The sequence below is a fragment of the Bactrocera dorsalis genome, chromosome 5, assembly GCF_023373825.1.
Source record: "Bactrocera dorsalis isolate Fly_Bdor chromosome 5, ASM2337382v1, whole genome shotgun sequence".
In the NCBI taxonomy this organism is placed as follows: domain Eukaryota; kingdom Metazoa; phylum Arthropoda; class Insecta; order Diptera; family Tephritidae; genus Bactrocera; species Bactrocera dorsalis.
The window spans coordinates 52,337,284-52,362,696 of NC_064307.1; the positions used below are offsets into that span (position 1 = coordinate 52,337,284).

The 25,413-nt window shown below is 33.7% G+C and overlaps 1 protein-coding gene and 1 pseudogene across 2 annotated transcripts in view; both read right to left on the minus strand.

Moving 5' to 3' along the window:
- The window catches only part of LOC105225249 (cationic amino acid transporter 3), a 44,308-nt gene that overhangs the window by 13,607 nt on the left and 5,288 nt on the right, over nt 1-25,413 (minus strand). Inside the window, exon 1 of one of the 2 annotated variants that reach the window (XM_011203640.4) lies at nt 274-864. The exons of the other annotated variant lie outside the window; for it this stretch is intronic. The gene's annotated coding sequence lies outside the window, so the exon portion shown is untranslated. Of the gene's footprint in view, nt 1-273; nt 865-25,413 lie in introns of those variants that run through there. 2 annotated transcript variants of the gene reach the window in all.
- Nucleotides 18,481-20,649, minus strand: LOC125778742 (adenosylhomocysteinase-like; annotated as a pseudogene).

A 25,413-nucleotide genomic window follows, 5' to 3' on the forward strand; every position in this document is an offset into this window, starting at 1 on the left:
TTTTTCCGAAGAGCCAGATCAAATGATTTTTATCTGAAATTAGTGATCACACTTGTCTCGACACGAAAGCACCACAAAAGCGAAATATCAATATTTCCACTGGACTTTCAAATTATTCTGAGTATCACTAAAGCAAATTTGAAAGGTCCATAATTTCTTGACAGAAGTGTTCGAATCGAATCACACTTTCTCAGCAAAACATGTTTCGAAATATTTGATATAAATTCTTAGCACTTTGATGTGCTTTAATAAAATTTTATTTTTAAAACTTACAGTGCTCACAAGCTTGTTTTATTTAATTGTTTTTAATGATCGATTAAATTGAAGGGTTTGGGTTGAATTTTTACGCCGTAGTTATTAAAAATACTCCAACAAAATCGTAACAATGATATTAACGCGATATTTTATTTCAAAACGTCCGTTCCATGAAAACTTTCTTCGTCTCCGCGATCAATAATGGCAATAAAGGCTCCTTAAAATTCAATAAATAATTGCATTTGTAATATTTACGCGAAATTTCGAATTTAATTTTTGACACTGCTGCAGGTTCCATACAATGTTTACTGTTTCAATCGTATTTTTCACACAATTAATGTGCCGAAGTGTCTTACGAACAACGTGGAAATTATAATAATTACAACGATTTTATTGCCAATGCACTTGCATCCGGGTTAGAGCGATCGCACACGCGCAGTCCGCAGTCCGTTCGGGTAAACTCACAGGCTATTTGGTCGTAACGTATCCGCACCGTGGGCACAGGCAGGTAGACAGCTCTTCGCTAACTTTTACCACTAAATAAGAGTCGAACACGATCACTGCAATATGTAGCACTCTACACCTCCACGCGCGACACGCTCCAAACTCGTTCTGAATGCGCCGTGTCCGGAGTAAGCCAACAAAAAGCTTTAGCCACACAGCTGCGCTGCCAACAACAACGCACACAAACACACGCGACAACTTAACTGGTGGCGTCGCAGCTGTGACGAGCGCTCTTTTTTATTTCTCGACGAAGTTCAACAACTTGGTCAAGAAATCAAGTGTTGTTGCTTTTGTTGTACTTCTAAAGCTCATTAGTATTGCGGTAGTTATCGGTTGATATTGGTTAACGCTTCACATTTGGTCACCATAAATCCAGATTGCACCGAACGAACGCCCATCGATCGCCATGACATACAACTAGTTGAGCTACTGTGGATTTGTTGCTATTGTTGTACGTTTATTTTTGTTTTATTTACCATTTTTAATTTTTTTTTTTATGATTTGGCCATTCTGTGATTACGCGGCACGTTAAAGAATCATTAGCAACAAATATCAGTAAAATAACAAAAAAGTGAGTTGAGACAGCATTAAGTGAGCAGCATTGTTCATCATCTTATTGCTGCCCAATATCGGCGCGTTGCGTCAGCATCAACATTATCGCATTTAAACGCAATTGCCGATCGTTATCACACGCAACGTTGATATGCTTAATGGTTCTCAAACAAATATGCACATATACATACATACGTACAGTGTGTCGGAAGTGAGCAAAACCTCACGCTTTTAAAAATATAGTTAGTTAAGTGGAAATTAGGTAAATGACACATCATCGTCAACAAAGGGTGGCGTAATTCTTTCGAAATCTTAAATAAAATGTGGCTTACGTAACAGTCTGCGGTAATAATTGAACTAATATATCGGGAGTATAAGCAACATGCAAGTAAAAGTGCAATGACTGTCAAATTTTATTTTTATGTATAGTCAGAAATGTGGAAACGTCAGATTGGTTATTTTTACTACCAACATTTTTTTCAGTGTATAGTGTTATAAAAATTATGACTCAAACCATTAAGAAATAAATAATGTGAAAGTGACGATTAACTTAACCTGAAAGAAAACCATTTAATTTCGTCAAAACATTTTGCAGGTATACCCATTTGTGGCGATCTCATTCAAGTTCTCGGGAACAATGAGTTAATCACAAAACTTTGAAGGCGTTTTCTCATAACGGTCGAAATCTCGCTAATACTCCTCCTCTTTGGACGCAAATTTATAATGTTCGTCGGATCAGAGAGTGTACCCTGATGATACATAACGGTTACATGGGTTTCCTCGGGTAAACAACATACGTTTTCAACAATTTTTTCCTCATATAAAAAATGAGACATTTTATTAGAATTTTTTATTGCTACAAGCATATACTATTAACAAAGAAATTCTGAAATTTTTGGAAAAAAATATTTTAAACTCAGCCATTGCGACGATATTTCCGGTGACTCCCCGGATAAAAGATGCGCTCGCGTTGGCAGGATAATTCCTTGCAGGATCATATAAAGTGAAAAAATACGTGTTTTAGTTAAAACTTAACTTAAAACTGCGACGAAGGAAAAAACTGAAAATTGGATTTTGGCAGACATTTTTACAAAAAAATTAAATTTTAATGAAAATTTCCCGACATTTTTTTCAAATAGTTGATATCGAAATTCTTCGAAAATTATTCGTCCAGGTCTTTAAGAATTGCAACTCAAAGAACTATGTAAAATTTCATGAAGATCGGTTGAGTAGTTCTCGAGAAATTTTCCCAACCAACTTCAAAAACACAGTTTCGAGATCAAGTTTCGCATCTCCAAAAAGATATCATGACTGTCTCGTTGCCTAGACTTATAGCTTTTTCCTTTGGTTATATCTTGTACATACTTAGGAATAGGTGTCAACAACAATCCAGCTGTCGAATATAGTATAGTTGGACAACAACTTTTGATATAAGTGTATAATCCCTTTTTTTATAAATAAATCATTTGCTATTAAAGTCGTTCATACGAACTATATACAAAAAACAATACGATAACGGGCACAATAAATTGTAGGTCTCTTACTAAAGCTGTCACATGGCTTTAACAGCTTTGCTAATAAACTGATACATTTGTAGATATCTAATCATTGAAATATTCATGGTAACAATTTCCAGTGCTTAATCGACAGTTAGTAACTAAATCAAAAGCTTAACGTTGAAATGTTTTTCAATTTCGTAAATCATATGTTGGTCAGTGTGAAAATGGATGAAATCGGAAGATAATCCCACTTACTTCCCATATAACTGTACAGTTCAAAACTACAAAAAGAGCAATAAATGAATAACTAAATACGCCAGAGCAATAAAATTTTACCACGAAGATTGTATGATAGGGTTTTATGAGAGCCAGTGTGAAAATTGAACTTTGAATTGGCACCGCCCACTTTTTGATGAAATCATATATCTCGGGCCCCGCTGGACCGATCTCGAACAAATTTAGTCAAATTTCCCAAATCCAACCAAAATTGTTCAAGCCCCTTGGTACCGAATATGTGGGCACCAGTATTTATACTCGTAGTTGACTTTTGATCGAAAATATCGGTCAATGTATGGGATGTACAATTGAAATTCAGAGAGAACCCTTTCCTGACAATAGTAAGTCCTTGTAACAAAAATGGGTTAAATCGGGTTAATACTTCCCTGAGCCCACATATAACTAATATAAAGATTTTTGAACTTCGGGTAACTTTATACTGCATATATCGGCCAATATTTGAGTTATAACTTGATATCAGAATTTACGAACATGTTGAATTTACTCCATACGATTGATGATGGTATGTGGGGTACCTTAATGAGTCTCAGGGAATATTTAATTAGTATGTGGCACATTCATAATATGTTCGGCTTCTTAAGTAAGGTTGTAACCAAATTTCATAGATTTTTTAATAGATACCATCTATAAAAATTCTATAAAGGCTTACTTAAAAAGCCAATTAACTCGAGAAGTATTAATGATAGATTTTAACTTCAGACCTTTTTTATAGCAAATAAAATTTCCTACAAATTTATCATATATATTTTTTCTATAGCTCTTGCCATTTACGAGATATACACAAAAAAATGCGAAATTCGTGGAAAATCGGGTTTAGAGCCCCGTACTACCTCGCCGGTGTGAGTTACGACTTTGTTGCACTGAGAAAGTGAACGTTTCTGAGATATACGCGTCTAAAGTCAAAGCGATGCCATAAAATACCTCTGAGCTGTATTTAAAGATAAAAATTCACGATTGTAGTGTATTTACAATGGAAAATATTTACATACATGCCTTGCTACAGCTCTTAATGTTAATATTAAGGCTAAAATTTTCAGGGAATTTTTTTAGGGTATTTCCAAGGAAATTTCGTGACGGGATTGAAAAAAATTAATAGCTAAAAAAACTCTAATATATATATTATATATATTTATTTATATGTATGTATATAATTGCTTGGATTCCGATCTTCTGGTTGACGATGTACACTTTAAGAAATTTCCCTGGCTTTGATTCTTGCAAGTTATAAGAATACAAATTATACGGTTGTAACCGCACTTAGCCCTTCTTTATTTGTTTATTTATTATATTAATTATAATTAATTAGAAGATTATTATGCCAGAAAATAATTATCAGGTCAGCTAAGAATAGCGCCACTCCATTGCCAGCTGTTGGTTTCAGCAGCTATTAACACATCATTTGCATATTATTCAAAGCTTACACCTTATTCCGAATTCAATTAAACATGTTTTTATTTATGTATTTTTTTATGTCTGTATATGATTAACAACCATACCATAATAACAAGCTTTAAAAGGGGAACACTAAATTTAGAATAAGCGCAAATGAGGCTTTAAATTTTAAAACAAGAACCAGCCTTAAAGAAGTATGGTTTATAACTTAGTTCAATTAAACTCTTCTATGGCATTACAAATAATTACGGAGTTCAAAATTCATTGCCCTCTAAAAAATATTTAACGTAAAAATGATGAACTGCGCTTACGAGAAAGATTTTTTGGTATGCAAATCAACTGAAACTTTGAACCACCAAGTAACTCTAAGTTGTAGTGAAAATTCTAGCCATTCAAAGTTGCATAATATATACATATATAATAGTTTAAATGGAGGAGCGATTCATCAAACTTATACAGTACACTATATAGTACTACAAAGAGTTAAAACCGTTGACTTTCAAATGTATTGAGGAATAAAATATTCAATTTAAAGATATATTACAACTTAAAAATATATAAAAAGGTTGGAGACTTATCGAATACCCTCGTAGATAATTACAAACCAGTTCGGGTCATTAATCGGTTATTCATCTTAATTAATAAAACCTCAAAAATAGGTCAAATATTTAAATTTATTCAACTTCATCCGAGTTTCAATCAGTTATTTACATTTTTTTGTACAAAATTAAAATATCATTATATTTACCTATGTATAAGGCAACAAAATTTTAAGCGCATTTCGATATTTGTAACTAACTGTAGAAGGAATTTTCGCCTCCTCTGCCAATATGTTATATACAGTGAGTTACAAAATTCTACTTTATATGTAGTTTTGATTACTTTTGTTTGTTTGGTTAAATTGAGTGATTTAGAAATGCTGTAGAATATTTTAATAATAATATTTAATAGTTTAGTATAGTAATTACGTAATCTAGACTTACAATTACTGAGCAAACTATTCGCAACACCATCACCCATCTTGAGAGTCAGCATTCATTATTGGATAATATTCGACCGAATTAATCATGTCCAGGACGCAGTGAAGAAAATAAAGCAGCGGAGGGAAGAAATAAAGCGTAGCTGAAAATGTACTTGAAGACCGTAAAAAGTCGATTCGACGCCGTTCGCAGCAACTCGGATTGGCCTTTGGAACGACTTGACGCATTCTACGTCGAGACCTTTAATATAAAATACAGCTTGTGCAAGAACTGAAGCCGCTCGGCCTTCCCAAGCGACATCACCTCGCTGTATGGGCTCTTGGAAAGTTCCAGGAAGATCCGACGTTTTCGAACCAAATTTTGTTCACCGATGAAGCCCTTTTCTAACTCAATAGGTATGTAGACAAGCAAAATTGCCACATTTGGGACGTAGAGCAAACTGAGGAGATTCAAGGGCTGCCATTTCAATCATGTACAGTAACGGTGTGGTATTTTTAGGCCGGTAAGAACGTAAGCGACAATGGCAACCGTTATCACGCCGCTTATTTGATGCCTTGAATGAAGCTAGTGATCTCGGCGACATTTGGTTTCGTGTTTTCAACAAGACGGCGGCAGATCCTACACATCGCATCAATCAATGGGTTTATTAATGGAACACTTCGGTGAGTAGATAATTTCACGTTTTCACGTTTTAGGCCGGTCGATTAGCCGCCAAATATGATATCACACCGTTAGACATTTTTCCGTGGATGTAATATGATAATTAAACTCAACGAATGGACCATCTGAGACGTAACCGCGACCAACATTTGAAAGAGATAATCTTCAAAAAATAAATGCAAAATAATTATTCTTCGAATGATAATAAGCATTCCCCATTAAACTTGCAGTTTTTTTCTTTAAAAAAGTAAGGAACCTCGAAATGGATAGCCCTTCATATAACATTTCTAGATATAAAGTCATTAAATTAGACGGTACCATGTACATCTATTTCCGAGACTTTTAAAATCATTCTTTCCTCATCCTTTATTCTAACGCATTTTGCAAAATTGAATAAATTTGACTGCAAACTACCATGGATGTGGCTCAAGGGACTTTTTATCGTTTTTATATAATTCCAAATTTATTCATATATTTAAGACTCCAATACATTGCATCATACCAAAATGGTGACGTAAAGGAGCGAAAGAAATCGAATTATTTAAAAAAAAACCCTGAGAGATCACGGGTAACCTTTCAACTCTCAAAGACATGATCTGCTCTCTTTGGCTGATCTTCTGAGTTGTTTTTTCATTCAAAGTCACTTATTTATATACCAACTCTATAACTTTATTTTCATGAGTACTGTTTTGTTGATTACTATTGTAAAGGGTGATTTTTAAGAGCTTGATAACTTTTTTAAAAAAAAAAACGCATAAAATTTGCAAAATCTCATCGGTTCTTTATTTGAAACGTTAGATTGGTTCATGACATTTACTTTTTGAAGATAATTTCATTTAAATGTTGACCGCGGCTGCGTCTTAGGTGGTCCATTCGGAAAGTCCAATTTTGGGCAACTTTTTCGAGCATTTCGGCCGGAATAGCCCGAATTTCTTCGGAAATGTTGTCTTCCAAAGCTGGAATAGTTGCTGGCTTATTTCTGTAGACTTTAGACTTGACGTAGCCCCACAAAAAATAGTCTAAAGGCGTTAAATCGCATGATCTTGGTGGCCAACTTACGGGTCCATTTCTTGAGATGAATTGTTGTCCGAAGTTTTCCCTCAAAATGGCCATAGAATCGCGAGCTGTGTGGCATGTAGCGCCATCTTGTTGAAACCACATGTCAACCAAGTTCAGTTCTTCCATTTTTGGCAACAAAAAGTTTGTTAGCATCGAACGATAGCGATCGCCATTCACCGTAACGTTGCGTCCAACAGCATCTTTGAAAAAATACGGTCCAATGATTCCACCAGCGTACAAACCACACCAAACAGTGCATTTTTCGGGATGCATGGGCAGTTCTTGAACGGCTTCTGGTTGCTCTTCACCCCAAATGCGGCAATTTTGCTTATTTACGTAGCCATTCAACCAGAAATGAGCCTCATCGCTGAACAAAATTTGTCGATAAAACACATTTCGAACCGAACACTGATTTTGGTAATAAAATTCAATGATTTGCAAGCGTTGCTCGTTAGTAAGTCTATTCATGATGAAATGTCAAAGCATACTGAGCATCTTTCTCTTTGACACCATGTCTGAAATCCCACGTGATCTGTCAAATACTAATGCATGAAAATCCTAACCTCAAAAAAATCACCCGTTATATACTCACAAGATTATTCTCGCAAATTTAGTGTTCAATGAGCACAAATCTAATAACAAGTTAGTACTTTTTAGACTCAGTGTATATATATTAGTTTTAGTTAGTGTAGTAAGTAAGTTAGAAATACACATTTGTACATACGCATATAATTCTACACATATATGTACATACACATGTAAACGTACCGATAAAGTTGAAATATGACGTGTTGTTGAAAACTAACCACTATGGTTTAACCACATAAATTTCACGTCATTTGTATATTAATTGACTGTTAAAGTTACAACCATTCAAAATAGTAATCCATACAACAAAATTGTTTAATAACCTCCAACAAGAACGTTGACTTGACTTTAGACTTTGAAAACAGCGGCCACAAAAATATATATGTGTATAGACATACATAGTAAATAAATTGCCGCATTTGTACGCTTAATAGGCATGCGATAGCGACTACCGTTTGTAAACATGGTACTTGGTATGAGTGTAAGTGTGGATGTTAATGAGTGTTGCCGCATAAGTTGGCCGGAGGCAAAGCGGCAGCTGTAGACCAAACTGTGTCATGCGTCTTTCATACGCGAACATACGAGTAAATTTGGCAATAACATCAAGACGACAAGAAACTGTTGGATACGCGAAATACGATAACACTGACGTTTCAGTAGATTTTGTTTTGCCGGCGAAAATAGTAAAATCCAACTAATGGAAAAATACAAAACTGTCAATACGCGTAAATAATTACATATCCATTAAAGCAATTTGCATTTTTGTGCACTAAGCCCCTCGATATTATGCATTAGGACTGATGATACCCAAAACGCTAATAACCAAAACCACAAATTCGTACATAGCATTTAATGTTATTTTAGTCAAAACGTAAAGAATCATTTTCAATTTTTGGGTTCTATTAGAAGCATTAAATGATAATAAACACCGCCCTGCTATCTAAATGTCGACAAAATATTTTTGGATGACCGTACAATGAAGTTGTTCGAGATAGAATAAAGATATAAACTGAACCTACAGGTATACATCATATTATTCACGAATATTTGGGTATGAGAAAGCTCTGTACAAGTGGGTGCCGCCTAGCCTACTTGTGACCAAAAACAGTGCCGAGTTTATGATTCAAAGCAGTGTTTGAAGATGTCCAAGCGAAATAAACCCATAATTTTGCGTCGATATGTGACAATGGATGAAACGTGGCTCCATCATTTCACTCTAAAGTCCAATCGACAGTCATTCGAGTGGACTGCAAAAGATGAACCCGCTCAGAATCGTGGAAAAGCGGAATGGATCGGTTCTCAGATCTCAAAAAAATGCTCGCTTGGAAGAAATGTGAGGTGATCGCCGAAACTGAAGCTTAATTTGACGCAACTGACAAATAGTACTGCGAAAGTGGTATCGAGAAGTTGGCGGATGGCTATTTGCAGTGTATTATAAAAAAAAATTGCTAAAAAAAGCTATTTTTCAATTAACCTGTTATTTATCCTAACTTCTTGTTTTTCATTTTATGGAAAACACTTCTGTGTACATAAGCGTATTGTTGATTATCGATACGTTGAAATTCTGTGTCAATACTAAAAAAATATTTGGAGTGAACGACCGCAATTAGAACAAGTAAGGAAGGGCTAAGTTCGGGTGTCACCGAACATTTTATACTCTCGCATGATAAGGTGATAATCGAGATTCCATTATCCGTCATTTACATATTTTTTTTATTTTGGTTCCTAATGTATATACATACTCGTATTGTATCAGATGGATTTCAAAATAACGTTATATTGGAAGAAGGCGCGGTTGTGAACCGATTTCGCCCATATTTCGTATGGGTGTTAAAAAAATATTATAAACCGAGTTTCACTGAAATCGGTCTATTAGTTCCTGAGATATGGGTTGTGGTCCATAAGTGGGCGACGCCACGCCCATTTTCAATTTTTAAAAAAAGCCTGGGTACAACTTCCTTCTGCCATTCCTTCTGTAAAATTTAGTGTTTCTGACGTTTTTTGTTAGTCGGTTAACGCACTTTTAGTGATTTTCAACATAACCTTTGTATGGGTGGTGGGGGTGTTTATTATCCGATTTCTACCATTTTTAAACTTTATTTGTATTGGCCGGCTGCAAACGACTCTATAGAGTTTGGTTGACATAGCTATAGTAGTTTCCGAGATATGTACAAAAAACTTAATAGGGGGCGGGGCCACGCCCACTTTTCCAAAAAGATTACTTCCAAATATGCTCCTCCCTAATGTGATCCTTTGTGCCAAATTTCACTTTAATATCTTTATTTATGGCTTAGTTATGACACTTTATAGGTTTTCGGTTTCCGCCATTTTGTGGGCGTGGTGGTGGGCCGATTTTGTCCATCTTCGAACTTAAATACGTGTACCAAGTTTCATCATGATATCTCAATTTTTACTCAAGATACAGCTTGCACGGACGGACAGACAGACATCCGGATTTCAACTCTACTCGTCACCCTGATCACTTTGGTATATATAATCCTATATCTGACTCTTTTAGTTTTAGGACTTACAAACAACCGTTATGAGAACAAAACTATAATACTCTCTTTAGCAACTTTGTTGCGAGAGTATAAAAACAGTTTTTTTATAATACATTTAATTTTGCCTATAATTTGGTATAGAGGATCACATTAGAAGGAGGTATCAGTGGACTAAAAATTCCTAAATAATCTGACGATAACTACGTCTGACCCCTTACAAAGGTTTTATACTAACATCCCTGAAAATCTGTATTATATATTATTTCTTACAAAAACAAAATATAAATTAGATTTACAAATTCTCAAAAGTCTCCTCTACAATAGACAAATTTTGCAAGATCTACATGACCTCATCTTTCTGATATACCTTTATTTAGATTTTTACTTTTTTGTTTTTCATATTTTTTTTTGTATTTCATACAAAATTTAACAAATCTGAATTCGGAATAAATTTGGCAAATGCTTAGATTTAATCCTTTAAAGTGTTCCGTTATTCAGAATAATCCAAATAAATTTACTTTAATTTTTAAACCATGCAGCATTGAGTTTTAAGGAACAGAAGCATAGGGATGTTTCACACATTGACTTTAGCAAAGCTTTCGATAAAGTAAATCACTCTTTTAGATTCAATTAATGTCTCTTCAGGTGTTCTGTAATAGAATTCTCAAAAAATTTATTATATGCCGACCTCCTATAGCGTTTTAAATCATAATCATTAAATCTGAAATCCTTGTTATCAAATCCATTCTGACAATTTAGAGTCCGCATTATTATTTAGCCGTAGAGAAATGTTTGACATTATATTCTTAGTAAAAATTCTGAATAGAACAGTTAGCAGTTCTTTTCTCCTGTCTGAAGTTAAATTTAATATCCCTTTTCACTCTTCGAAGCAGTTTAGACTCTTTCTTTTAAAATCTTGTAGAACAAATTTTGAACTTAACGAATCATTCCGCTGCGTATGTCATGAGCAGTTTTAGATCTCGACACTTAAAAAACTCTCTTGCCTTTAATGACGCGTCTAAATGCGCATGTATGTATTTCAGTTCGTAAATATTTCAATGTAGTATTTGTGGTTGATTATGTCTAAAGTCTAATGAAAAATTTATTATTGAGGTTTTCCCGATAACTTATGCGGGATATATGTAACAAAGCCCACACAATCATGACTTTTGTTCGGATTTCCCCGATGCTTCAACTTTACGATCGTAACTAGAAGTATATCTGTACATTACGCGGTACATAATCCACAGTTATGGCTCTGGTTGGCAACTAACAGTTACTGTGAAAAACACGAAGTATATGTTAGATTTATGATTTCATAGAACATGAGAAAAAATTGGTTCACCCGATAATAACGAAGCTTTGTGGATTCGAATAGCGAACATCCTGTTCTTAGATTACACAAAAAAATATTTATCTCACTCTCACAAAAAGCTATCACCCTTGATAAATTTGTGGAATTATCCATACTTGGAATTGATATACGATACGATATTACATTTATAATCAAAATAATATCTATCTCTCAATGCGTCTCAAGCCAAAACTCATTTTGTTCTAATGTTTTGTTTAATTTTTTTTAATTCTCAGTCCTTCATTTTTTTTTCTCTTTACTTAAATTCTCTTCTATAATAAAAAAAATCTCTCTGGAGACTGTCATAAGCACATAGTTCCAATATTATCTTTAAAATATTAACTTCCCTACATACAAGTACATACATACATATGTAGACATGTAGAATATATTAGAGTATTTTACAAAAGCAGCCAGACGCAGGCCCCATTTTATTACCGTCTTATAAAATGCGTAAAGTCGTATTTATCAAATGACACTTAATGATTTATCACAGGCCATATAAATTGTCACAAGTGGTGCTTTTTAGATTTTTTTATAATACGACAGCTATTATACTTATGTCCACATGTGTTTAAACAAAATATTGCGTTGCAATAATTAATTAATTGGCTCTAAAAATTTAGTAAAGAACAATTAATAATTAAAATAAAATAAATTAAATTACAAACTGAGGCAACAAATTGATTCATGGTAATTATTAAGTGTTCTATTGAAGCGGAAAAGCACAGAATGTAGACTAACTAGCCACTCACCGCCAAAGTTAGATTAGATAAATGAAAAATGTATAGTGCTATTCGTCAAAACAAAGCATTATTTACGTACTTACTCGTAAGCTGTTGTGTCACACTTTAATAATGCTCAAGCTTATTATTGTGGCAATTCTTAATTTGTACAAAACATTATTTGAAATCGTCATAAAGCCATTCTAAAAATTCAAGTTATAGTTATCTTTATTGTCGAATAAATACTTGGGTTAACAACTTGCGGATAAATAAAACAAGATTAGCTCCTGTTTCCGAATTCTGAGCCAGTTACTAATATATTTTTAGAACCACACAACTCGAAAAAAATTTAAACACCAAAAATGTTACAATACTACAGAATTTTCATAACTTTCTTAAGGACTTCTTAAAATCTTTAAAATTAAAATGGAAAAGGATTAAGGTATTTGTATTTTAATCTGCCTGAACGATGTTACCTTACCTAATATTTCGATTATCATTATGACATTCAGCTTTGTTTACAATTATTATGAAAGTTTGACAGTTGTTCATGTTTATTACGTGTTAGGATTATCCCTATGATTCTAGATACCATCTCATTTTATTATTTCAATAATAGTTATTCTTCCAAGATAAATTGCCATGATTGTCGATATCCCCTCAAGCAGAAATACGAAATACTTTTCTTCTACTGTAATGTCGAAAGAAATTATGGGGAAATGTTTAACTCAAAAACCAGTTAAGTAAAAGAAGGAAGAAGAAGAAGTGAAGAATCTAAGATTATCTAAACGGAAAAGTAGTTTAGAATATTTTTCTATCTTGAAATTTATGAATGAAAAATTTCCGACATCGAACAAGTAACAACAGTTATTAAGACCACTCCAGTATTTAGCTCTTCAAATTGTTTTGTATTTTTAGATTAGTGTTGTGATTACGTACTTATAAAAAGTTCTCACATTATAACTTTGGAGGACAGAAAGCTGACTATTTTTATATTTTTTACAACATAAAATAAGTGAAGTGCTTATATTTATGTATCTCTTAAACAGACGTCTGATAATTTAAGCATTTCAGATAAGAGAACATAACCGTTCTGTATCGTCTGGAAAAAATCACATTGAGGAGGAACATACGAGTATTTCATTATTATATTATATATAAGCAACTTTTCGATTCCATTTTTGCGGTACGATTTGTATTTTGCCTCAAAAAGCTCACATCGATTAGATATTCATTCGGTATTTGCGAAACTCGTCCAAGCTCAAATATGACCACTCCGTTCCTCTAATATCTTTTTAATGGCAGCCGCCTCGATCAACTTCATTTTAGAGTCATATCAAGTGGCGTTGTTTGGCTAATGATATCATTCAAAATATTCTATTCTATACACAATAAATTTATGCCAAGGAAACTAACAATTATCTTTAGATTCTAAGAGCCTGATATCTTCTTCTTCTTTATTGGCGTAGACACCGCTTACGCGATTATAGCCGAGTCAACAACAGCGCGCCAGTCGTTTCTTCTCTTTGCTACGTGGCGCCAATTGGATATTCCAAGCGAAGCCAGGTCCTTCTCCACTTGGTCCTTCCAACGGAGTGGAGGTCTTCCTCTTCCTCTGCTTCCCCCGGCGGGTACAGCGTCGAATACTTTCAGAGCTGGAGTGTTTTCGTCCATTCGGACAACATGACCTAGCCAGCGTAGCCGCTGTCTTTTAATTCGCTGAACTATGTCAATGTCGCCGTATATCTCGTACAGCTCATCGTTCCATCGAATGCGATATTCGCCGTGGCCAACGCGCAAAGGACCATAAATCTTTCGCAGAACTTTTCTCTCGAAAACTCGCAACGTTGACTCATCTGTTGTTGACATCGTCCAGGCCTCTGCACCATATAGCAGGACGGGAATTATGAGTGACTTATAGAGTTTGGTTTTTGTCTGTCGAGAGAGGACTTTGCTTCTCAATTGCCTACTCAGTCCGAAGTAGCACCTGTTGGCAAGAGTTATCCTGCGTTGGATTTCAAAGCTGACATTGTTGGTGGTGTTTACGCTGGTTCCAAGATAGACGAAATTATCTACAACTTCAAAGTTATGACTGTCAACAGTGACGTGAGTGCCAAGTCGCGAGTGCGACGACTGTTTGTTTGATGACAGGAGATATTTCGTCTTGCCCTCGTTCACTGCCAGACCCATTTGCGTTGCTTCCTTGTTCAGTCTGGAGAAAGCAGAACTAACGGCGCGGGTGTTGAGACCGATGATATCAATATCATCGGCATACGCCAGCAGCTGTACACTCTTATAAAAGATTGTACCTGCTCGATTAAGTTCTGCAGCTCGAACTATTTTCTCCAGCAGCAGATTGAAGAAATCGCACGATAGGGAGTCGCCTTGTCTGAAACCTCGCTTGGTATCCAACGGCTCGGAGAGGTTAGCCTGTTATACCATAAGTTATATGAAGATCTTTAAAAATAAATATGATGTTGGAATTTGTTTTGGTTATTTTGAGATTTCTTTGGATAAGGAAAAAATTTTATAGGCAGGTCGTTATCGATATAGTTTATTCAGTGAAAACAATTTAATGACACTTTTTATTTATTAAAGCAATTTTTGAACGCACCTCAATCAATTACTTTTGGTTTCCTTATATAATTCAAGGTAAATATAGAATTCTATATTATATATAAAGAAACCAAAACTAATTTATAAATCAATCTAAAACAATCTATCCTTTAGTTTTTTTGCCGACGACCTTTGAATGTGAGTTTATACAAGCCGTAAAAGATTAGACTTACTTGGAATAATAATGAAAGATTAACCGGAGTGGTTTTGGGAGTGAATTTATCGAATGAAAAGGTTTGAGTATTGTGAACTGTTCTTGGCGTTCATTTAACCTAAAGTTTTGTCACCTACGTAGTCTGATGATGAATTAAAAGGTTGAAGTGATCAATAATCATCAAGAATGTTAGATTGGAAGCAGAAAATACGCAAAACTAAAAAGAGGCAATACGACAATTTTTAACCTGAAATCAATAATAAAATTTCATTCAAGTTAGTTAATAGGAAAACTTGTGATTTTATTAATTTTTCTAAATAACCTTCATGATTTCAAGGTGGAAACACGACTTTCATACATCCGAATAGTATTACGAAACAAACTGCAAGTCCCGACCGATAAAACCGACAATATATCGGTTAAAACGTATGTATGTGTATAATTCATTCAAGTGATATACCGTTTTATATTGTATTTAAAATATATTTATTTATGACAAACTTTTTGATTTATACCAACTGTTTGTTCGATTCAATACTCTACAATATTTAATGGCACTGAAATGAAAAACGAATATTAAAAGCTTTTGAATTTCGCGTGTTTAAAAAATGTGATGTGAGTAAACATTGCTAATTTCAGACCTCACTAACTCCTTTTGTCGCCGAAGGCTATTTCTGTACATGCATGTATATATACAATGTAAGTGTGTGTGTAAATGGTAATTGACTTCCCTATCCATTTCGCATTCATTTGCTTTAGTAATTATTGTTGCATTAAAACGTTTCGCCAATATCCATGCATTGTTGTTGTACGCGTATGTTTGTGCATTTATAATCACCGAGCGGTTAAATAATGCAAATTCTCACAATGCAACATTTGAGTGTTTGTATACTTGTCCAATGGAGTGTGTCTGAATGAATGAATTGTTGTTAATTGCCAGCTAAGATATTGTGCAAATATTTATAGATACGCTATATCTGATGAATTACATTTCGAATTCACACATCTGGACTTAAATGCATACGTATTTGCGAGTACCGGTTTTAAAAATGTTTAAAGAACGCTAAGGATCAAACGAAATTCTATCGGATCCCAATAATTTACGATCATTATACTGCATATACATACATACATGTGTACTACACACGAACAGTTTCTTTCTAATTAACGATTTTTGTATTAAGAAATATCTTCAATCTTTTTCGCGTTTCAGCTACTAAATCTTAGATACAGTACGAGTACATAAGTGCTAATGCCTAAAGAATCTAACACACATATCTATAAATACCTATGTTTATATTAATTTATATACATATACTTATGTCTATTATAGAGGGTTGTTTTACAGGATGCCAAAAACACAGAAAAATCGCGCATGCGGGAAATATTCTGCGGATCATTTTAAAAAAGTATGCCTAAGAGAATATGTGTCTAAAACTATTTTCGAGCCAGCGCTTTTTTAAGTGAAGTTTAATTTTTCGCTACTATCAATACATAGATCCATTTTGACATTCTATTGATGATTTGTCGGAATCGGCCGGATCGCAGATCTCCCATGCAACCGATTATGAAGTTATTTTATTTTCCGGTTGCCTGCCTTTAATTAAAAGGGCGAGAGTACGTAATTTTGCAAAGTGTTTTCTAATACATACTTATAAATGGCTATAAAAATAAAGAAAATCAGACCACTATGTATAACATATATCACCCATTCAAAAAGAAAATTAATAAGTTTAAAGCGTATGTTCCTAAATATTTTTAAAGTTGATCCCGCATTCGGAAAATATTTTACAATTTGTGATATATATTTAATTTAAAACTCGAAGAGACAAGAAAAAAGCCGTTGGATATTATTAAATATTTAAACACGGTTTTTTTAAGGTTCGTAGATTTTTGCTTCGAATTGCCAGTTACATATTACTTTTATATGTGTTAATAGACCTCGTTATCAGTAGCTTTCACGATTTTCAGGCGTGTGTTTTAAAATATTTACAATTAGCACTTTTCTCGTTTAATATTATAAGTATACATAGTGACGAAAAAGTACCTGGAAATTGTAAATAAAACGCTAAATATTTAATTATTCATCATTATATCATATTTTTTCACCTTCAAGGCAATTCCCTCCAGTTGTAATACACTTATGCCAACGATTTTTCCAGTAATCTACACACTTTTCATAAGCATTTTTTGGATTAGCGATTGACCGAAAACGGGCGATAATTTCAGTTTGGAAAACAAGAAATAATCACACGAAGTCGAATCTGGTGAATACGGTGGTTGATCAATTGGTATTCATTGCGTTTTTGGCTCTAAAATCGGTTACAATCGTACTCTCGAAAAAAAAAATCAGCTTTATCGGGACGAGTCGAGCAAGAAAGCGTTTCATACCCAAAAAATCCATCAAAATTATTCAAACCGCCTAGGGAGAGATATCAAACTCTCTTGTCCTCTCTCTAGCACTTGCCTGACGGTTTTCAAGCACTATGTCCTTCCCTTTTTTAATATTTTCATCAGTTGAAGTCCATAACGAGGCATGTCTCCTAAGTTCTCTGGATCGTCTTTGAAACTTTGTACCACTCGCAGGCTTGTGTTTTTGATAAAACTGAACTTTGGTTATTACAATTTCCGGGTGCTTTTTTGTCCCAATGCATGCTACATGTGTGCATATCTTTATTTAACTTTGTTTGTTTGTAGCTTAAAGGTGAACATAGCACGTTGCAATATGAAAATGTCATTAAAGCATAAATAATCTTAACGTTGAAGGAAATGGCCTTTCAGGGGACGAGTAGGGTGCGGGCGACTGTGTAAATCTTTTTCCATAAATGTGTTGGTTTTGATTTTTCAAGTTCTTTGAAGACATTTTTTCATTCCTTAGTACATTTCAAATGGTGATAAGTCCTAATCATAAGATCAAATTTTTTGACATTTATTTTCTTTCACTAACTATGAAGCGATTCTTTCTAGAGAATAGAATTTGTGTTATGTAGGTCATTTTCATGTTCATTTTTTGTTATACGAGACATAAAGATTTTTAAGTTTATTTCCAGAGTTTGGCTTTCATTTGGTCTAAGCGCATATACATACAATACAAAAACTTATTTCAACATGTTCTAATGATCGAGCCCAATGTATGGCCCTTATGTAATTATACACACTCTTTTCGGATGGAAGGAAGGGAATTTATATTGTCTGCAATTACTATGATAAAGCTGTTAGCACGACTAGTCAAGAAGTGTTTAACCTCATAATTACTTATATCGACATATTTCGTGCTAAGACCTTAATGTGTACCTCACTTAGCGGTTTCGCTAGAAGTAGCACCGATGAAGGACACTGTCTGTTAAATTAAACGCGTTGGGTTCGGAATGTAAAATAGTACTCAGCTCTGGTTGCCCAGAGCTCCTTTATTTATAGTTTTTCTTATCCTAATTCGTGTACGCACCACATGCAGAGTACATACACATAACTTACTTAATACTAATCTACTGTACATACCGACAGTATGTACACATATCTTAAACATAAGTGTTCTCAACGGCATACACAACTATTTCTTATCTACTATTAGTTTAGGATCATTTGCGATCCTTTACACTGCATACATTTATATGAGGCACGTATGCATTTATATGCAATACGTATGCACTCAACAATTAACAAACAAACATATTTACTTATGATAACATATTGACTTAAGATATGCATTTAGGCAATTGAATACAAATGTGCATGTGCACTTGAAAACAACCCTATACCATGTAACATAAACAATACCCGAAATGGGTATTTGTACATATTTATATTTATGACTGTATTTTTATGTGTAAGCGATAATGTATATAAATATTTGACATATGAGATCCGTTTCTATACAGATTTATCTCATTTACAATTGTAGCCGTTAAGAACTGTTCAGAAATCTGAACATACTGCCCACGTTGAAGTGTTTACACTTCAAAATAAGTTTTTAAAAATCTTGGGCATGTTAATTACATTTTTAATCATAAGATTGGCGGATCGAACTCATTATAATTTTTCTAATATAAACTATTTTTATTGTATACATTTTACAATTTTAATATAATTTTCATTTGCTGATATTAATAATTCATTTTGTAAGATATATAGTCCTAGCGGAAATGAGTGCCTTAGTGCCTTGCTGAATTACAGATGCGTTGTAGGACTAGTGTTACTATGACTGCCATTCTAAGTCCAAGTGTTTCGAATTTAATCACGGGACTTTTCAGGTCGTATGCCCAATTTCTCCAAGTGTAAACTGGTGATCTCTTCATCGATTATTTTCGGTAATATATGCAATTCTACGTTGTATTTGTCAGCCTTGATCCACAATTCGATTTGTGCCACCAATTGATTTCTGAATGAGTTGAACATCTCAAGCTGGGATGACCGTGCACGAAGCCCAAGTTTACCAGACGTCCTTTGATCAACAAAATAATATGATTACCATTGGATAGTGTATAACGATCGACTTGGGTTTTGATAATAATTGTCTCTTTGACGTTGCATTAAAAAATGCGACGTCGATTTCACAATCGAAATTACCAATATTACAAACGATCGCATCGTTGGGCATGTGTTCAAAATGTGCGCGAGTAATAATGTCCTTGCAAACAGTTGTTGTTACGAAGATGATAGCTTCTTTGTATGCTTGCTTCATGGTGGTTACTTCATAGCCGCTTGGGTGGCAATGATATAATCGATTTCGATGACAACAATGATTCCGCCGAAACTACGCAGAGCTTATGCACAACTTTTGCCAATATCACATAACCAGTAACACAACACACTTTGCCAGCAATAATCACATCGGTGATCCATTTAATACCATCAATTAGCGACTCGCGACAACCATACAGATTATAGAATTTACTCTTGGCCACCGAGTCGTTGACGTTGATGGTTGGCACACCGAGCCGTCTCTGCTTCACTATTTCATATAAATTGTGTACACCGGTTGTAGTTTCTTCGCTCAAACTCTTGAAGCCCTTCGGGTTCGTGGGAACTTTTCATGCACTAAGTTGGTCAAATTACCACAATTAAGTTCAAGAGCTGACCATCTGAGAACAGTAAGGTCTGTTCAATGCACCATAAGTATTCTTCATTCATCAAGTCAAACAAGGAGTAGTAAAATGATCCTTTGAAGGGTGACAATGACCCAATCTTCCTTCATCCTCCTCCCCGTGAACGCGATGATGTCGTGCAGCTGCTAAATCATTGAGTTCACTTGTTGAGTATTTTAAATATTTCTGTGAACTTGAAATTTGCTGCCTTTCAACCGAATATTGAACTAGATCGATGTGGATAATTCTATCCCACGCTGTCCAAGTACCCCCAACAGGCACTCCAAAAATATTTTTTTAAATATATTTATTATATCTAAACATTTAAAACATAGTACAACTATAAGTAAGTTTAACAAACAAAATAAAAATAAGGTTATTATTTTTTTTCTTTTTTAACTCGAGTCGACCGCATCTCTTTTTATTGATTATTTGCATATTTTTTCTTCAGTAGGAAAAGGGTAAACAATGTGCATCGCTTTTTATGATGTGCCATTGCTTATCCTTACGTCTACATTTGCAATTTTGGGTTAAAATGACGTTTTCAATTCCTCCTTTTTTCCACTGTATTGGTGGAATAATTTGTTCTTTAAAAAACACAAATGTACCACTTTTAATATTTTCCAAAGAAACCTGGCATTTATTTCTTTTTCGTGGTTTATTATTTTTAAATTTTATATCTCGAGAGATTAATCTTCCTTTTGTTTGTGAAGAAGAATCTCCTAAGTTTATATTTTTCTTTTCGAAATGAAAATCTGCAGTAAATTTTCTATCTGCAGGAAATTTTAAATTATTACGAAAATTTTTCTTGTACTGTGTTTCTTTTTTGGTTTTATTAACACATTTTTCCAAGGATTCTATTTTCCTATACTTTTTTCGTTGATTATCTAGCTTTTTATCTATATGTGTTAAAACCCCACAGTGAGCTAATTTTGAGCTTATGTTAGTTGATCCATATATCAACCATCCAAACACACTGTTCTGGAGTTTGTAATTCATATTTTCAATAGTTATTTTTTCTTCTTTTATCAAATCAAAAAATATGTCCGCACCTAATAGTAAGTCAATCTTACCCGGAAATTAAATGAAGGGTCGGCCAGCTTTATATTTTCTGGAATTGTTTTAACTTGTATGTATTCTGTGGGCACATTCGACACAATCTTTTGCACTACAACGGTGTCTAAATTTGCTTCAAAATGATTTGTTAATGATTTTAAATGAAGATAAACTCTTTCATTTGTATTTATATTACTTCGACCAACTCCTTCAATAGTCATAGACTCTTTCCTAGAAGGTAGCTTTAATTTATTTTTCAGTTCTTTAGTTATGAGGTGAACTTGAGACCCATTATCTAATAAAGCACGTGCCTTTATAATTTTTCCATCACTGCTTTTTATACCAACAATTGCTGTGGTTAGCAGGATATGTTTAGAATCATTTTTTAATTCCGCATTTTTAGTATTTTTGATCAATGTGCTTTTAGGTTTAAAAGATTTGTCTTTGTGGAGCCATAAATGATGGTTTCCTTGACAAGTGAGGCAACTTTCGCCTGTACATTCCTTTATATTGTGCCCTGTTTTAAGACATTTGGTGCATAATTTGTGTTTAATTACTGCATCCCATTTATCCTGTGGTGAAAGGGCTTTAAATTTATAACAATGAAATATATTATGTGAAGTATTACATCCCATTATGCATTTAAATTCTGCATTTTGAAATATTGGTGATGTTTTTGAAGCTTGTGCTGCTTCTAGTGCATTCCCTTCATGAATCAGAAACGATTGTAGTGAATTTAAGGTAGGTATTTCCTTAGGGTTTTTAAGGGAATTTTCATACCTAAGTCTTAAATTGTTGTCTAATTTTTGCACAAGCGTATAATTTAATAAAGCTTGCAACAAATTATCTGCAGACAAACTGAGACTTTCCAATGCTTGTGTACTTTCAGAAATTTTTTCTTGAAATTTTCGTACACTAAAAGCAGTCTCAGTCACTACTGGTGCATCTAAAATTTGTTTAAAATAAGTATTGGCGAGTAACCTCTTATTGGTAAATTTTTCATTAAGAAGGTTCCAGGCAACTGAAAAATTTGTTGAGGTTGAAGGCAGATTTGCAATACAACTTGCAGCCGAACCTCTTAATTTTGTTTTTAAAATACACATTTTATACGTATCTGAAACATTTTGAGAGACTACTAGCTGTTCGAACAATTCTTTAAAAGTTTGCCACTGAGCGTAATCTCCTGAAAAAATCGGAATGTCAACTTGAGGCAACGTGAAATTGGTAGCATTTTTTTTGCTAATAGATTTTAATTTAAGTTTGTAAAATCTATTTCTTAAATCATAGAATTTACAAGTTAACTCTTCATTTTCGTGCTGGCTAATAAATTCAAGCACAGTATCACGAGTTTTTTCTATTAGTCTCTCTATACTGTCTAGAGAGACTATTTCGTTTAATTCGCAGTCTTCAATATTCTTTTCTAATTCTGTTAATAAGAATTGAAGCCTGCGAACTAAACCAGGATTTGGAAGGCATTCCACTTTCCTGGGAGCACTATTTTCTCTAATAATAGCGATCAATTCGCTTAACTTGGCGTGCGCTGTCAAATAAAGCGTGCCTACCGACCCTTCTACGTCCGTTTTAAAATAATTGTCTTTTTTGTTTTTGGGATCTTTGGACAATTCTAAATGGTTTCGTTGAAACTCTGCCCATTTTTTGTCCAAAGTATCTAGGAGTTTTTCCAAATTTAACAAATCTTCATTTATATCCATACTCATGGACTTAAAATGAAGTTTTTGCAGTTCTTCTGCTAATTTAATTTGGTTCTCCATTTTACCAAAAATAAAAAAAATAATTGTATATGAATATAAAAAAATGAAAAATGTTCTTACCTTGATACTCGTACAAAGCTGTAAATTTGAAAAAAAAATTTTTTTTTTTTTTTAATTCACTTCGTTTTTTTTATTATTAATATAATATATGTATGTATATATATATATATATTATTATTATTATTTTTTTTTTTTTAAATGCACTTTTTCAAACACCACTTTTCACTTTTCACAAAATTTTATTTTTATTTTTTTTATAAAGACAAACTTTTAGAATTTTCTTTTTTTTTTTTATAAATACTCACTCGCGTGATTAAAAACGTCGGGGTCACCAAAATGTTAAATTAAACGCGTTGGGTTCGGAATGTAAAATAGTACTCAGCTCTGGTTGCCCAGAGCTCCTTTATTTATAGAATTTCTTATCCTAATTCGTGTATGCACCACATGCAGAGTACATACACATAACTTACTTAATACTAATCTACTGTACATACCGACAGTATGTACACATATCTTAAACATAAGTGTTCTCAACGGCATACACAACTATTTCTTATCTACTATTAGTTTAGGATCATTTGCGATCCTTTACACTGCATACATTTATATGAGGCACGTATGCATTTATATGCAATACGTATGCACTCAACAATTAACAAACAAACATATTTACTTATGATAACATATTGACTTAAGATATGCATTTAGGCAATTGAATACAAATGTGCATGTGCACTTGAAAACAACCCTATACCATGTAACATAAACAATACCCGAAATGGGTATTTGTACATATTTATATTTATGACTGTATTTTTATGTGTAAGCGATAATGTATATAAATATTTGACATATGAGATCCGTTTCTATACAGATTTATCTCATTTACAATTGTAGCCGTTAAGAACTGTTCAGAAATCTGAACACTGTCATCCCTTATTATCAAACGGGGGACGTACGGCGATACTTCTGGTACAGAGTAAAATGCAAAAGGTTCACTTTATCTCAGCAAGGTTAATCTTGGTTTAGTTGTACAAAATGTAATTCCTTCAATGTTATATCAAAACCAAAAAAAAATAAATAAATAAATAAACAATAAAGTGATAAATTTGGAGACAATAATTTAATTAACCCATCGTAAGTATTATATATATTTTTTTTTTCAAATTTATTTTATTTATTGGATCTGATCTTTCTTAAAGCCCAACAAAAAGTTATAAAATCTTAAATCTAATTAAAAACTAGACAGGCTCAAGCAAGTGATTGAGCTGTTTTAGTGATACGTCGCTCTTTAATACGCAGGCATATCTCTTCTTTTAAGTCGTGTTTGATAAGCAGGAATGTACCAAAGCATTAGCCAAAGGGTTTGGGTGATCTCGGAGTTTAGATATATATTTAATACCAAGGTCTTTATGGATATTTTCGTTACGCATGTACCATGGTGAACACGTGATTGTTCTAAGCATTTTTGATTGAATTCTTTGTAATATCTCAATATTAGTTGCACAGGTGGTACCCCACAGTTGAATGCCATACACCCAAATCGGCTTTACGACCGCATTATATAAAAGCACTTTGTTGTCTAGGCTAAGTTTGGAGTTTTTATTTAAAAGCCAATTTTAATTTGCAGCGCTAATCTCCATAAATGTTATTTTACTAGAGATGATTTTCTCCACGTGAGCCTTCTATCTAGGTGAATACCAAGATATGTTACTTCGTTCGCTTGGGGTACTAAAATATTGTTTATTTTCACTGCCGGGCACATCTTTGGTCTTAGCGAAAATGTAATATGTATACTTACACTTCTGTTCCTTCATGTTTATACGCCAGTTCGCTAGCCACTCTTCGACAGAACTTAAATGCTTCGCTAATAGTCGTGATGCTAAAATGTGGCATTTGTTACGGCTCATTATAGCTGTGTCATCCGCAAAAGTTGAAGTTAATACATTATTAGCTCTTGGAAGATCTGCTGTATATATGATGTATAGTGTTGAGCCTAAAACACTGGCCTGGGGTACACCAGCACTTATCTGTCGTTCACCAGATATGAAATCTCCCACTTTTACCATAAATTTTCTATTTTTTAAATAAGACTCCAATGTTTTATACAATCTACCTTTAGATTTTTTTTATTATTATATATGCTATGTGAATAAACTCGAAAGGTTCTACTACTTTGCCTTTGAATATAAATTCAAAAAACTTTAATTATTACGAACAATCAAAGGCAATGACACACATACATACATCCGTGCAAATATAATTATTCTATACTCATGTATCAAAAATTATATAATATTTACCTCCTTGAGGTTTTGCGCATATTAATTATTTAACTCATAACTTGCGGTGAAAGTAGCAATGT